The following is a 13,617-nucleotide window of genomic DNA, read 5'->3' on the forward strand; positions in this document are numbered from 1 at the left end:
AAGAAGTGGAATCCTTCACTGCGCACATTAACGCTGTGGATAAGAACATCAAGTTCACCAGGGAAGACACAAAGGACAACTGTTTGCCTTTCCTGGACTGCGCTGTGCACATTGAAGAGAACGGCAAACTCAACATCGAAGTTTACCGGATGCCCACACACACGGACCAGTACCTCCTCTTTGACTCCCATCACCCTCTGGAACACAAACTTGGAGTAATTAGGACCCTACACCACCGGGCAGAACATGTTCCCTCTAAGCCTGAAGGAAAAAAGAAGGAACACACACATGTAAAGGAAGGATTCAAAACGTGCGGCTATCCTAAATGGGCGTTCTTAAAGTCAGCAAAGAGGCACAGAAAAGAAGACCAGACACCAGCGAGTAGGGATGGGTATCGTTTAGGTTTTATCCGATACCGGTGCCAAATCGGTACTTTTGAAACGGTGCCGGTGCTCAAACCGGTGCTTAAAGAATGGAGAACACAAAATTGGTCCAAAAACCTCTCATGTTCAGCCGTTTTTTGTAAAAATATAACAATGTTAGCCTTTTCTGCAGCTATGGGGCATATATGGTATCACTCTTGGCTGGAAGCAGTGCTTAAACAATGGAAAAAACACAAACTTTGTCCTAAACCTCTCATGTTTAACTGTTTTCCACTTTTTCTTTGGTCATTTTAGCCTTTTTAGCCAGGGTGAAGGGAGTATCTGCCATCAAACAAGAGGACAGCCGCATGTAGCTATGATGATGTTTGCTAGTTCACCTTACATGCATTAATGTAATAACGTGGTTAGCCTACTCAACGTAAATTAGCTACTCACGCAGAGAAGAACGGCTGCTGCCACCATCATCCGTCATCATTTCTGCTACACTGGCAGGGCTAGGGGCCAGGACTCTCCTCTTCGTGTTTTTGGGGGATGTTGCATAACAGGCAACCCACCCGCAGTAGATGTGCTCGGTGTGAGGTCTCGCAGCAAGCTATCAAATACGGCGCATTTCTGGGCTTTTAAAAAAAACGCTATGCGTCGCCAGGTGTTTCATTGGATTTGAGGTGTTACCTCCTTTGACAGTATCACAGTATCAGCTTAAAGCACTTGTTCCTGCTGAGTTTGCATATTTTGCTATGAAGTACAGCCAGACTTTTGACCGCTTCGCCTTGGACATTTTTAATCTGTAGCTCTGCTCTAACAGAACGTAGGTACCTGGCCCCGCCTACGATCCTCGGAAACGTAAAATGATTGGCTAGAATCTAAAGTGTATCACAGCTCAGGAAAAAAAGCACCGAAATAAAGCACCGAAATGTGCGCTGCTTTTCGGTCTGGTTACTACCGTTTACGTCAGAACCGGTGCCATCATGGCACCGGACACCGGTACCCATCCCTACCAGCGAGGGAGGATAAGAAGGACAGACGCAACAACATTGTCATCCCCTATGTAGCCGGTGTATCAGAAAAACTCAGGAGTTTTCTCCAAGCATGACATCCCGGTGCATTTCAGACCCAGCAACACGCTCAGACAAAAACTGGTTCACCCGAAAGACAAAACGCCAAAACACAAACTTAACAATGTGGTGTATGCTGTACAGTGCAGCGAGGAATGCTCAGACCTCTACATTGGAGAGACCAAACAGCCACTTCACAAGCGCATGGCACAACACAGAAGAGCCACCTCCACAGGACAAGACTCAGCAGTCCATCTGCATCTTAAGGATAAAGGACACTCTTTGGAGGATGCCAATGTTCACATTTTGGACAGAGAGGACAGATGGTTTGAAAGAGGAGTGAAAGAAGCCATCTATGTCCACTGTGAACAACCATCTTTAAACAGAGGCGGTGGTTTACGACACCAACTCTCTGCCATCTATAATTCAGTTTTGAGATCCCTTCCCAAACGCCTTAACGCCCACTCACATCCTGGGCCATCTGACCTCAGGAATTCGCATGATAAGGTGGGGCCAGGTTTCACAATGAACACACCCGAAACTCTGGCTGATTGGGACCCACACCCAGTTTCACACCTTGGCTCAGGCGATTAGAGGATCATCAGGGGGTCCTTTTGTCCCTATGTGGGGGGTTACTCCTACTAGGTTTATATCTGGGACTCTCCACCATTTGACCTTAGAACTAAAGAAGCTTCTCGGATGAGAGGTGAAACGTCTTCAAGTAACTTAAAGAAGTCCAGACGCTTTTCTTTGCAAGCTCCTTTGACTACGATGACCTGGATGACTGAGAACCTTCACAGACATCACTGGCAATACATCTCATAGAATGATGAATCCAGGATAGTTTTAGTTCAAATCACTATCAGCATCTACCAGAGGGGTTCAGGAGAGAGGTATAGCATTCCTAGATAGAAGAAAAACACAAAACGATGATAATGTTAAGTATTTATTTTATTTAACCTTTATGTGACTAGGAAGTATATCATTTTCAAGGGAGACCTGGACAAAAAGTCACACCATTACAAAGTAACAGTGATCTTAAAATTAAATATACCATGAATACACATGAGACGCACAGAAACACAGACAAACGCACATATACCTCTGAGACTTGGCCTGGGTCTCTATTGTAAATGCCGCAGTTCATCTATGTGAGCTGTAGTGAAGTTAGTAGCTAATTAGTTTGGCACAGCAGCAGTCTTCCCAGGCCCTGAATGTGTCTGTGCATGTGCATATGTGTGTGGTGTGTGTGTTGGGGGTGCAGTGGAGGTGTTAATCCCAACTTGTTGTTCTACACCAATACCCCCACCCTCCTTTGCACCCCCTTTAGACCCTTTTAACTTTCTTCTTGTCCTCTCTCTCCCTCCTTCTCTGTTTCCCTTCCACTTTTTTGGCTCTTGCTTTTCAGTCTCATTGTTTCTGTGTTCTCTTTCACCTTTCGCTTATTCTTCTTTCTTCTGTTCTGTATTTCTTTTTCTTTAGTTATGTGCATATTTTATTCATGCCTCTGTCTTTTTACATCGTGTCTTTTCTCCTTATTTACTTATTTTTAGTTACCATGATTTTTCTCCCTTGCAGGTTATTTCTTATTTTATTTCCCACTCTTTCTCCCTATTCCTCTCTCCCACTCTCTTATTTTCTCTCCAGCTCCTTCCCTCCCATTTAATGAAAGATCCTGGTATTGGACTATATAGACTATAGTAGAGTGTTGTATGGGTCCCCCTGGCTTCATTTCTCTGTATCCCACTGTTCATCATCCATCTTTACATTTCTCCCTTAGCCTCAACTAATGGAGGTCCTCCTCTATCTCTGTAATCCAGTGTCTCTCTCCCTCCACCTTTCTGTTGCTCTTTCTTTCCTCTTCCTCTCTGTAGACTAATGAAAGTCTGCGGTGTTGGTCTAATCCCCCGGCTGTGTGCTCACAGCCTCTTTGTTGGTCACATCTGACTAATGCCCTCCGTCTCACTCCACAGCACAGCAGCCTCTTACCTCAGCCCTGGTGGACACACACACACACCCACAACAGACGCACAAACAGACACACACATATGCAAAGACACACACACAGACATTTTTGCCTAAATTGTATGCATCAGTAACTGTCTTTTAAAGAGATACTTTAAGATACAGTTACAACACCCCCAACAACACCATCCATACAACCTGCTTACAGAGTAAGTGTTTCTATGCGCATTGTTCTTATAAACACAACACGTTTCCGTACAAACATACGGCACGGTGCCTTTTTGAAAATTATCTCTCAAGGATAATAATTTTTAACCCTTAAAGTAGGACAGTGAAGTGCTGTTTAAGGACCTTGTTTGTATGTTCTTCACTTACCTCTGTTGAATTATGCATGAATCCGTTAAGCATTGTAGTAGCCTACTCTTTTGCTTTAAAAAGTGCATTTCCCAATTTATCATAGGAACTAATTCAAGTGAACTGGCAAATGTTGAGATTTGAAGTGGTGCTGGGTACCAGAGCAAAAAGAAGATGAATAAAAAGTTGAAGCTCATCAGGGTTAGGGTAGAGAAACACTAAAATGGTGTTCCCTCAAGAGTGCTAGTAATAGCGTTCAAAGGCCAAAGAACCCTCATGTTAACTGTGAAACTCAAATAAACCATTAAATTATAAAACCATTAATAAACTAATGCACAGTTTGCATCTTAAGACTATTATTTTTTGTGATATTAGCTCAGAATATGTTTAAATTTAAACATAGTGTTATGGCCCGTCTAGGCGCGGCCAGACCACAACATAAAGGGTGATCCATCCCCGTCCAACCCCAAGCAGCACGTCACACAAAAAGGCGGTCCACCATGCTCTTACATTAACATAATACAGTGACACAGTGAACGGTTGGGTTGGGCCGAGGATGAATGAAGTGGCAGTCCCCGGCTGTCTCTTCTTATCCGCTGCCTCACGGTCCTCAGCCAATCGGTGCGAGCCATCCACCCTGGATGCACCAATCCCGGAGACACTCAAATTCACACATGATTACGATCACAGTCGTAACAATAGAAATGAGCCAAGTCCCCCTGTCTGCCAAGTCTAGACTCAGCTGTCAGACATCTCTCATTGAAACTTTTATAATTTATCTGGATGATCAGCATTTAAAAACAACATTTTAAACTCAGAACTTTATAATGTGAGTGTTTCTTCTTGTCTTTCCTACTAACTGAATTGCTGCATGACTACAACCATCTACAAAAATACTGGCAGCTATAATTTCAGTTGGCTTTATGCTAGATAACAGCATACAATGTAGAGGGGAGTAGTTTGTGACGATGTTAACTGGGTTACAGTGTGTCGTTCAACTGTGAAAAGTTGCACGTGGTAGCTTTACAGGTCTGCTAAGAGAGCTTGTTGGTTACACTGAAAGTGCACAGAAATAATCTGACTGATGACCTGACCATAAAATATAATTTCAGAAAGGTTACTATGTGGGCATTGTAAATGATTGCTTAAGTTTGACCTTCAGCTTCTCTTCAAGGCTCAACAGTGAATCTTTGCATCTATAAACTGCTGCCTGTATTGATCTGACCTTTAGTCACTTATATTGTAGCAACACTGTACCCAGGCAGCTAACTGACTCTGGCACCTACACTCAGGTCAAAGCAGATCATTTTTAACCTCACTGAAATTAGTCATAACACTTTATTCAAACCATATTCAGATTAGCTTTCAGATCACTGCTCCATTATTATGACAGTGACCTGAACTAACCTTGGTTTTTCCTCTTGTAGAATCATTGTTAATGGTTTTTATTGATGTAGCGATATTCCGTGTCCTTGTAGCGCAAGCACGTTATAGTCAGTATTCCTTGGACTGCCAGAAATATGTCCACATGACAAATCCAGTATGCCCATATGCACTGAATTCAATATATTTAATTCATATTATTATTATTAGTATTATTATTATTATTAATCCTCCTGTGCTTGCAGCACATCATTGTCTGTGGATCACAGTGTGTTTGCATGTGTCTGGGAGGACTGTCTGAGCTACTTTTATGTGTGTCAGTGTGTGTATGCCCCCATGTGGGTTTGAGGAGTTGAGTCTTACACAATTCTGACAGTGTTTGTAATATTTTCGGTCATTAGATTGCCTGTTTATGGAGATGCAATAAATCATGACAAAACATACTCAAACACAAGTGTGTGTTTATCAACACGGCAAAGCTGTTTCAGGCCTTGCACATTTTCAGCTGTGAATGTTACATTGAGGTTAAATTGTTTCAGTTTCCGTGAGACTGCAGTGAAATTGAGGCTTAACATGCTCTATGGCTCAATGCTTATACAGTGTAAAGTGTTTTCTATATGGTCGGATTATGTTTTGGGAAACAAAATAATGGGTTTGTGCTTAAGTGGGCTAATCTTAGTTTGGAAGCACGAGTGGTTATCACTTATTTTATTTTATTTGTTTATAAAAAACAAAACAAAACATATCAATCAGTAAAAGCTTGCCAAAAAAGTAGCTATTTTATAAACTTTGAGATGTTTCACAAGACACCCTCACTAGCTAAAGCAGGGTTTATACATTCAATTAAGTTCGGTAATATTTCTATAACATTGGTTCACAGCAAAATTAATCTCCAAGTGCTTTCTGATGTAAGACAAGGACGCTAGATCTTTAGAAAAACAACCTCAACAGTCCGTTGACCCTGTAAGGCCAAGCACTTGTAGATGATGGGGAGGAAGACCTCTCTTAAAGCAGGAAGAGATCAACGGCAGACCCAGGTTCAGGGAAAAGAAGGCATTTGTTGCAACAGATTGGAGAACGAGGGGGAGGAGGAGAAGAGAGTAAAGTGAGACAGTGTGATGAGCAGAAAATACAAACTATGGGCGAAAGAAGACAAAAGTTAATGAAGTGCAATAGTGGCATAGAGGCACATGGGGAGTGAAAGGGGGGGGGGGGGGGGGGTAGAAAAAGGGTCCCCTAGTAGCTAAAACATAAAAATTATAAGACTAATCTTAAAAAAGTAGAGAGGAAGTCTGACTGTTGAGCCCAAAACAGATGTTTCTGGTGGAAAGGAACCTAATGACTGAAGTGTGTGCCTCACATTCTACTTTTCAAAAGCCAATGAACCAAAAGTAAACCTGAACTCAAAAAGCAAAGTGCTCTGATGTGACTACGAGGTCTGATTATTGAGACATTTGTATGTGAGGGGAGGGATTTTAAGTTCAATTCTAGATTTCACTTCAAGCCATTAGAAAAAAAGAAAAAAGAAAAAAAGAAAGATGAAACATCTATATATTTTCACTGGCTGTAATTATTAGATAGAAAAGAAGAAAGGAAATAATGCCTCAATAAAACTGCTTTTCCCATTTAAATCAAATGTTGAAGTCTGAATGGTATTATTTTCTGTATTATATTTTCTGTTTTCTGGCAGTGGAATATGTATCATCCTGAAATGACCAAAATGGGCAAAATCAGTAAATTTGATTTATTGTTAAGTATCCTCTGTAACTGCACACATTAAATAAATTGCAGTTGTTAAGTAAATCTGCATACTGTACTGTAGATTCTGTAACACAGCCTAAGAAAAATGCTTAAGTCTTGGTTTTTTCCCCCTGGATTATTTTTATTCTTGAAAATTAGATACCATTTGAAAAGACTCTTTTTTTCTTAAAAAAAACCAACAACATTGAATTAACATGAATGCATGAATTGTTAATTAGATAGCATATTTTTAAAGAACAACTGCAAATATCGAGCATGTTTACAAGTTTTCTTTAGATGTTCAAAATATGCTAAATTTTCAACTCTGGGTCATGATTTCCTTTCTACAACTAAATATAAAACAGTCAGGGACTAAAAAATAATTTTAAATGACCTTCAGTATTCATGCAAATAATTCACATCAGTAATTTTGCATCAAGCTTCTCTTCTACCTTCACCCCCGTTCTTCTCTCCACTTCCAATAAATGTAGACTATATTTCAAACTAGATACTCTCCTGTTTGGAGTTAACATGTACAAGTCAGCCAACGGTGAAATCAGGCTGTGCCAGGTTAGATTTTCAGCTTACAAGGTCTCAGGCGAGGCTCCTCTGATTCATAAAGGGTTTGCAGAAGGAGCAAGAGACGCTGTGTGTGATCGCCAGAAATACTTTTATACCGTCTCATCCGTTGAGGCCTCCAAGGCCCTTGTGTTTTCCTAACACGCAGACTATCCAGAAAGAAATTATTAAAAAGTCTTGTTTTAAGAATACAAAAATGTAATTTTACTCATAGTAAAATTTAATCATTGATAAAGATCAATGTTATTCAAATAAATTAAAAAAAATCAAATTTAAGTTTGCATAAGTTCTGTAAACTTTGTTTTAGATGGGATTACCAGAAAACCCAGCAAAATTTAAAGAACAAAATAAAAGGATCACAAGAAGGATGAAAAAAGTCAGACAGATAAACCGGACAGGCAAAAAAACAAAACAAAACCAAAAAAAACAATAAATACCATAAGTTGCCAAAAAAACCATAAACCCACAGACATACAAGTCTGTGGACATCCAATAAACATAGTGGATGGTAAGAAGAAAAGGTGAAAGGTGTGCAAACCTCTCTTGGCACCCTCTCCAGTTTCCTGTCTAATCCGACAGAAGCCGCCATGAAATCAGATCTCCTGCTCCATGCCTCCTGCCTTGACTGTAAAACCATGCTAGAATCTAGCAGGGAGAATAACCGAAGAACACGGGCACTAATCCACCTGTCAGTCTGCAGGCTCTGGGATTTAGGACGGACTCCTGTCACTTGCTGTGAGGTATAAGAAGGGGAGAGAGGACAAATGTGAGCAAGGGCTAAAGAAATACCTGTGAATTCCCTGTGTATGATACTACTCATCCCTTTTCTGTCATTCAAACCATTGCTTTCACCTAATCTGTTTATAGCTATTACAATATTGTAATTTACTCTCCTTCCACTCTACCTTTGGAGCTCACTTACTTACTCTCTGTGTTTCAATCTGTGCAAACATATTCCCTATCTACTCATAACTTTTTCATCTTCATTAGCTTCTTATTATCAGTTCTGACATGCCATCTTTTCTCCCCTTACTTCTCAGGGAGATTTGTTAATACCGCCCTGGCTCAGAGTGCAGTTAGAGATAATCTACCTTCCTGAGCTGTGAACTTTATTATTGCGAGTTGATAAAGAATGGCATCCAAAAGAATTATGTAGATGTGCCAGATAGCCACCTATCCAATTTATAAAGTTTTGACTCTAATGGGTCTTCGGGAGGCAAATGGGAGCTTGAGGAAGAGCAAGGACCATATAATCCAAAGGTTAGACAAGGTAAATTTGTGTCTAATTCATGAATGAAATATTTTTTATAAGTCAAAGGAGATCAAGATCAAAAGAGATTTCACTTGCAGCCAATGCTGGATTACTGGAATGAACCCTATAATTGCTCATCTCCTGAATCAGGAGGTACTGATGTTGGCAAAAAAGGTGACGAGTAATCAGATGGTAGCACTAGTGTGAGAAGCTGGAGGCAGTTTGGCAGAATCAGTTGATTAAATTACTAAAGAAAACAATGGTTGGCTGCTACGTTGGGTATTTGCAAGCTGAAAAGTAGATGCATTTTAAACAGGGTGCATATAAGAACAGTGAATGAGAAATGTAGAAATGTATGCTAAGATGCAAACTTAGATCACTCTGACTCATTTTAATGCTGAGGGGAAAACGCATCAACCAATCTCAGTGCTAAGCTCTCTCTAAAAGTTAGACGCTGACATTCAGGCTTTTATCACAGGGACCTTTACTCATGCCAAAGCGGCTGAACTTTGATCCACAGTCATGCTGTCAGTCAAAAAAGTAGTGAGAGACACAGACACACTAGATGTTAACTCACTGCTTTCTGGAAAAGAAAACAACTTTGTTTTAAAAGTCATGCGCTTTGGGCAATTTTCTTCCAATTATTTATTATCTTCTATTTTCTGTCATTTTAGTTTTTATGTTTAAGTGAGTTATGCTCCTCCAAGAAGCATGAGGAAGCTAATTGACCTTGCAGAAGTGAACATATGCATTAAATTCAGCATATTGTGAATTAGCCAAAGCCATTGATGCACAGTAGGTCGCATTCTGTAGCTAATTATTATCAGCCATCTGCTAAATATTGTCAGCAGCTTTGCAACGTTTTTACGTTCTAACTTGTGTTTCTTTACCATTTGTTATTTATATTCCTGTACCTGTTTGTGCTTATCATCCTGTCAATCTAGCTTTTCTCCTTTAAATTTTATTCAACTCTTATTATTTGGGGAAGCGTGCGCGTGCGCGTGCACACACACACACACACAGACACACACACACACACACACACACAAGACATGAAAAAGAAACCCAAAATGAGCACAGTTTGACAACTGTAGGAGTCAGTGAAATAGCGGTTTGAAAGAACGGATGACTGCAGACAGATATCGGCAAAATCATATGTGTAACATTCCCAATAAAATGCAAAAGTAGAGGTGTAGTCGCCAGGGAGTAGAAAGACAGTCGGTCAAGATGGTTGCTATCGGGCCCTTGACAGAAAACATAAGAAGTTCTTTGATTGCCTGTGATTACAGATAAGTGCAGTATTTTCACAAAGACCCATTTTTTTGATAAAGACTTATCCTCCCTTCCCAGGAGAGGTGAAAAGAGGCTGACAGACAGAGAAAAAACTGGATAACGGCAAAGAGGGACTGAGAGAGGGCTCTCGTTGGTATAGCTCTGTTGATGTGATGCTAAATTATTCCTCGTGTTCTGTGCCTCATCATCTGTCTGCCAACTTTTTTTTTTACATTTTATCTCTTTGCTTTTTTTTCAGAATGTGCCTTTACTCTAAGCTCTACTTTCTATTTTCTCCCTTTCACTGTCTGTGACCTCCTTTTCACATCTCTGTTCCCTTTCCGTCTGTTACGCCAGTCTCTAATGTTATCATCTTATTAAATCATTGTTATCAGTTGTAATCACTTCCATAGATATGGCTAGTAGGTGTCCTCTCATTCCTGCTCATGTAATCCAGATGTGTTGTCATCCAGTCTAATCAGTGGCTGTGTATGAAACCTAAACCTCAAAAAAGTTGAAAAGACTTTTTTTTTTTTTTTTGCATGTTGGGCTTTCTCAGCAAGGTTTTGGGTCTAGGACATGCTTATCATCTCTTTTTTTAACAGCAAGTACTTTGATACTCACATTCATTTTACTACACTGTTTGAAAGCAGTCTTCCTATTGTCAATTTGGCTGTTTATCATTTTTTTTGGCTTATTTTGATGTGGGCTTTGTTTCATAACACTCCAAACATTTCCCTACTGGTTACAATGTCTGAAGCCTGGGTCCTCCTTCATTAAAGCTAGACAATACATGCTACACTTTTGTTTGACATGCCTGAAATGAGCAAGGCATTCCCTGAAGATGACAGCATATGTTGCTCCAGAACCTGTGCACCTGTACAGTGCTGTTTCAAACAGCATTCATATAGCTTGACTTCAGTATCTGATTCTGAAGCCCATCTCAGATAATGTGGAAAGGTAAACAAACACATGGGTTATAGAAAAAGAAAGAGTGAGGATTTTATGGGAGCTTTCTAGAACTTTTTTGCACTGCTCAGCTCACATCACCCTCTCTGAAAAGCATGCAATATTTCTATTGATAAGTAAAGCAGGGAGAGCCCCTTTCACCTTGAAATGTGCTGCATTTCTGACTAATCTTCTTCTTCCTTCTTAAAAATTACCTTTCTGAAGGGCGCTGGAGTTCAGGGAATCAATAGATCACTCAGGCTGCAAATGTATTATCTTACAAAGGAGGGGTGGTGGGTGTGTGTGTGTGTGGGGGGGGGGGGGGGGGGGAGGGGGGGGCGTTGATGGAGAAGGGAATAGAAGTAAAGAGAAGGGGAGAGTATGAACAGAGAGATGAAGAGAGAGTGGCAAACAGAGAGGAAGTGAAGGATAAGGGTAAAGGGTAAATAGGGTGAGAGCAGAGTGGTGGAAGGTAGATGGATCAAGCAAGGGACTGATGAAATGGACATTAGGCGAGGAGAGCAAAAGAGGAAGCAAGATGGAAAAGGCAAAAGTTGCAAAAATATTACCTGGTAGACTACGAAGAAGTACTAGAGACACATTATGAATAAAAAAAAAACATTCTTACTCATTCTGAGTATAAAGTTGAAATTTGGAGATTAAAGTCAAATTTGTATTTTGAGAAAAAGTTCAGTTCAGCTGCTACAGCTCCTATACCTTCTACCAAATGCCTTGTGTAGATGAGTTAGTGTAATATTTGTTTATTTCTTAATGTGGCCCTAACACTCTGTCATAAGAACAAAAATAGGGAGAATATGAAAAATTAAAGGGTGGCTTCATGGTACCTTTAAGTGACTACATAAACTTAAATGCAAGTGACAGATCTATCACAATCAAAATCATCTTTAGTTGGCCAAGTTTGTGCACAGAAACAACAAGTTAGGCTTATACTAAAACTCAGTTCCCAGAAAAGTTGAGATGCTGTGTAAACTCTAAATAAAAATGCAATAAGTTGTAAATCATTTAAAATCTAAAATAAAGTCAAAAATAGCATCAACTGTTGAATCCACTTTCTGGGTACATTAGTGCATATATCAAGGGTAACTTGCATATCTAAAGAGCATACTTTTGTAACAATTAGGCTCCCATGCTGTTATATGTGTACTCTTTAAACATATCATTGCCTCACCAGGGAAATTTCTACTTAGCTGCAGTTTTGATCTCAGAGTTGCATTCAGCTTTGTCTGCTTTGCCTCACGTTGCTTCATATCTTTAGTACACTGACATTACATAATGCTGTTATTTTGTAATTTTGTTTGTGGGTGAAAATGTAAAATGAAAAATGAATTAACCTGAAGATAACAAGTAGGACCCCCCTCCAACACCAAACCCGCCACCACTCTTAGTTGCTCACATACGCAGACAAACACACACACACAGATCCACACAGGCAGACAGATCAATACAGTCTCATTTCACACCTTGTGCAGCCAAAGTTTTCCATTGTAGAGGCAGCAAAACACAGACAGACAACAAAGATAGGTAGTCAAGCAACACACAGTGGATAGAGAGACAGATAGACATAGAGATGTGAGGCTAGGTGGCAGAAACAAGGTATAAATGGTGAGGTGAATCCCAATAAAAGTGTTTTGAGTTTCAAACGAAAAAAAAAAAAAAAGATTTCCTGGGTGGCTGACACATTTTGGAGTCTGTCTAAATGGTTGTGTGTGTCTGTGGTTTTTGGAGTGCGAGGATCAGACATGTTTTTTGAGTTCAAAACAGCCCGCTCTGTTCCCCTGTTCCTTACAGTGACACTGATCTTCTTCTCAGTTGCCTCTCTAATATATTTCCTTGTCATTTCTCTTCCTTTGCCCCCCTCCTCCACTCTCTTCATTTTACATTTTTGACATTAGGCTGACAGTTTTAGCCATCTGACGCTTATGCTAAATGCAACAGCAGATTAGGCTTCAAGTCTTACTATAGCAACCCCTAAAAATAGGAAACACAAAAGTCAGAGTGTTAGCTTTCTTACAGCAATCCTTTGACCCTGGAGAATAATCATGCTAAAGCAGAAGTTTAATAGATTAAATCCCCTCCTCTCCTTTCCTTTTTTCTTCTCTCCTCAATTTCCTTATAGATTGAGGCAGGAGCAAGCAGGTGGAATAGCCTTTAAGTTTAACCATGATGTGCATGTATGAGCCCTTCCTGTCGACGGGAGGCAGAGCCTTAAAATTTGGCCTTCCACAGCCTTTCTATTCCCTTCATTTGTATGTGCGTATCCCTCCTCCCTCACTTGCCCACTCAACATTGGCTTCACTCCACAGGCTGCCGACTTTAGTAATCAATATATATGTGTGTGCCTGAGTGTGCGTGTGAGTAATGGAGTGAAATCTGACAGCAATTGTCAGTCATCTCACACGGGCGTCAAAATAGAGTCTAAAATGGTGCGCCAAAAAGCAGTGTGTTCCTCCACTCATTTATATGTATGCATATGGAAGCTTGAAAGCATTTGATTATCATCCATCTCTGCATCACCTCTTTCTGAACCACCTCCGAACAATAAAAACCATTACAGCCACTTTGCTGTACACCAGTGAACATTTGTCATCCCATTGTGCCGATAACAATACTGTGAGATTACTTTTGTTCAGTCATTATTCATCCTTTTATGTTTCCATTCTTTTGG

General features: G+C 40.2%; 1 protein-coding gene across 2 annotated transcripts in view; it reads left to right on the forward strand.

The window, feature by feature from the left end:
* The window catches only part of cntfr (ciliary neurotrophic factor receptor), a 231,101-nt gene that overhangs the window by 57,687 nt on the left and 159,797 nt on the right, over positions 1-13,617 (forward strand). The window contains exon 3 of one of the 2 annotated variants that reach the window (XM_080304418.1): positions 10,062-10,133. The exons of the other annotated variant lie outside the window; for it this stretch is intronic. The gene's annotated coding sequence lies outside the window, so the exon portion shown is untranslated. The remainder of the gene's footprint in view (positions 1-10,061; positions 10,134-13,617) is intronic. 2 annotated transcript variants of the gene reach the window in all.

Source organism: Astatotilapia calliptera, chromosome 7 (assembly GCF_964374335.1).
Source record: "Astatotilapia calliptera chromosome 7, fAstCal68.1, whole genome shotgun sequence".
Taxonomy (NCBI): Eukaryota; Metazoa; Chordata; class Actinopteri; order Cichliformes; family Cichlidae; genus Astatotilapia; species Astatotilapia calliptera.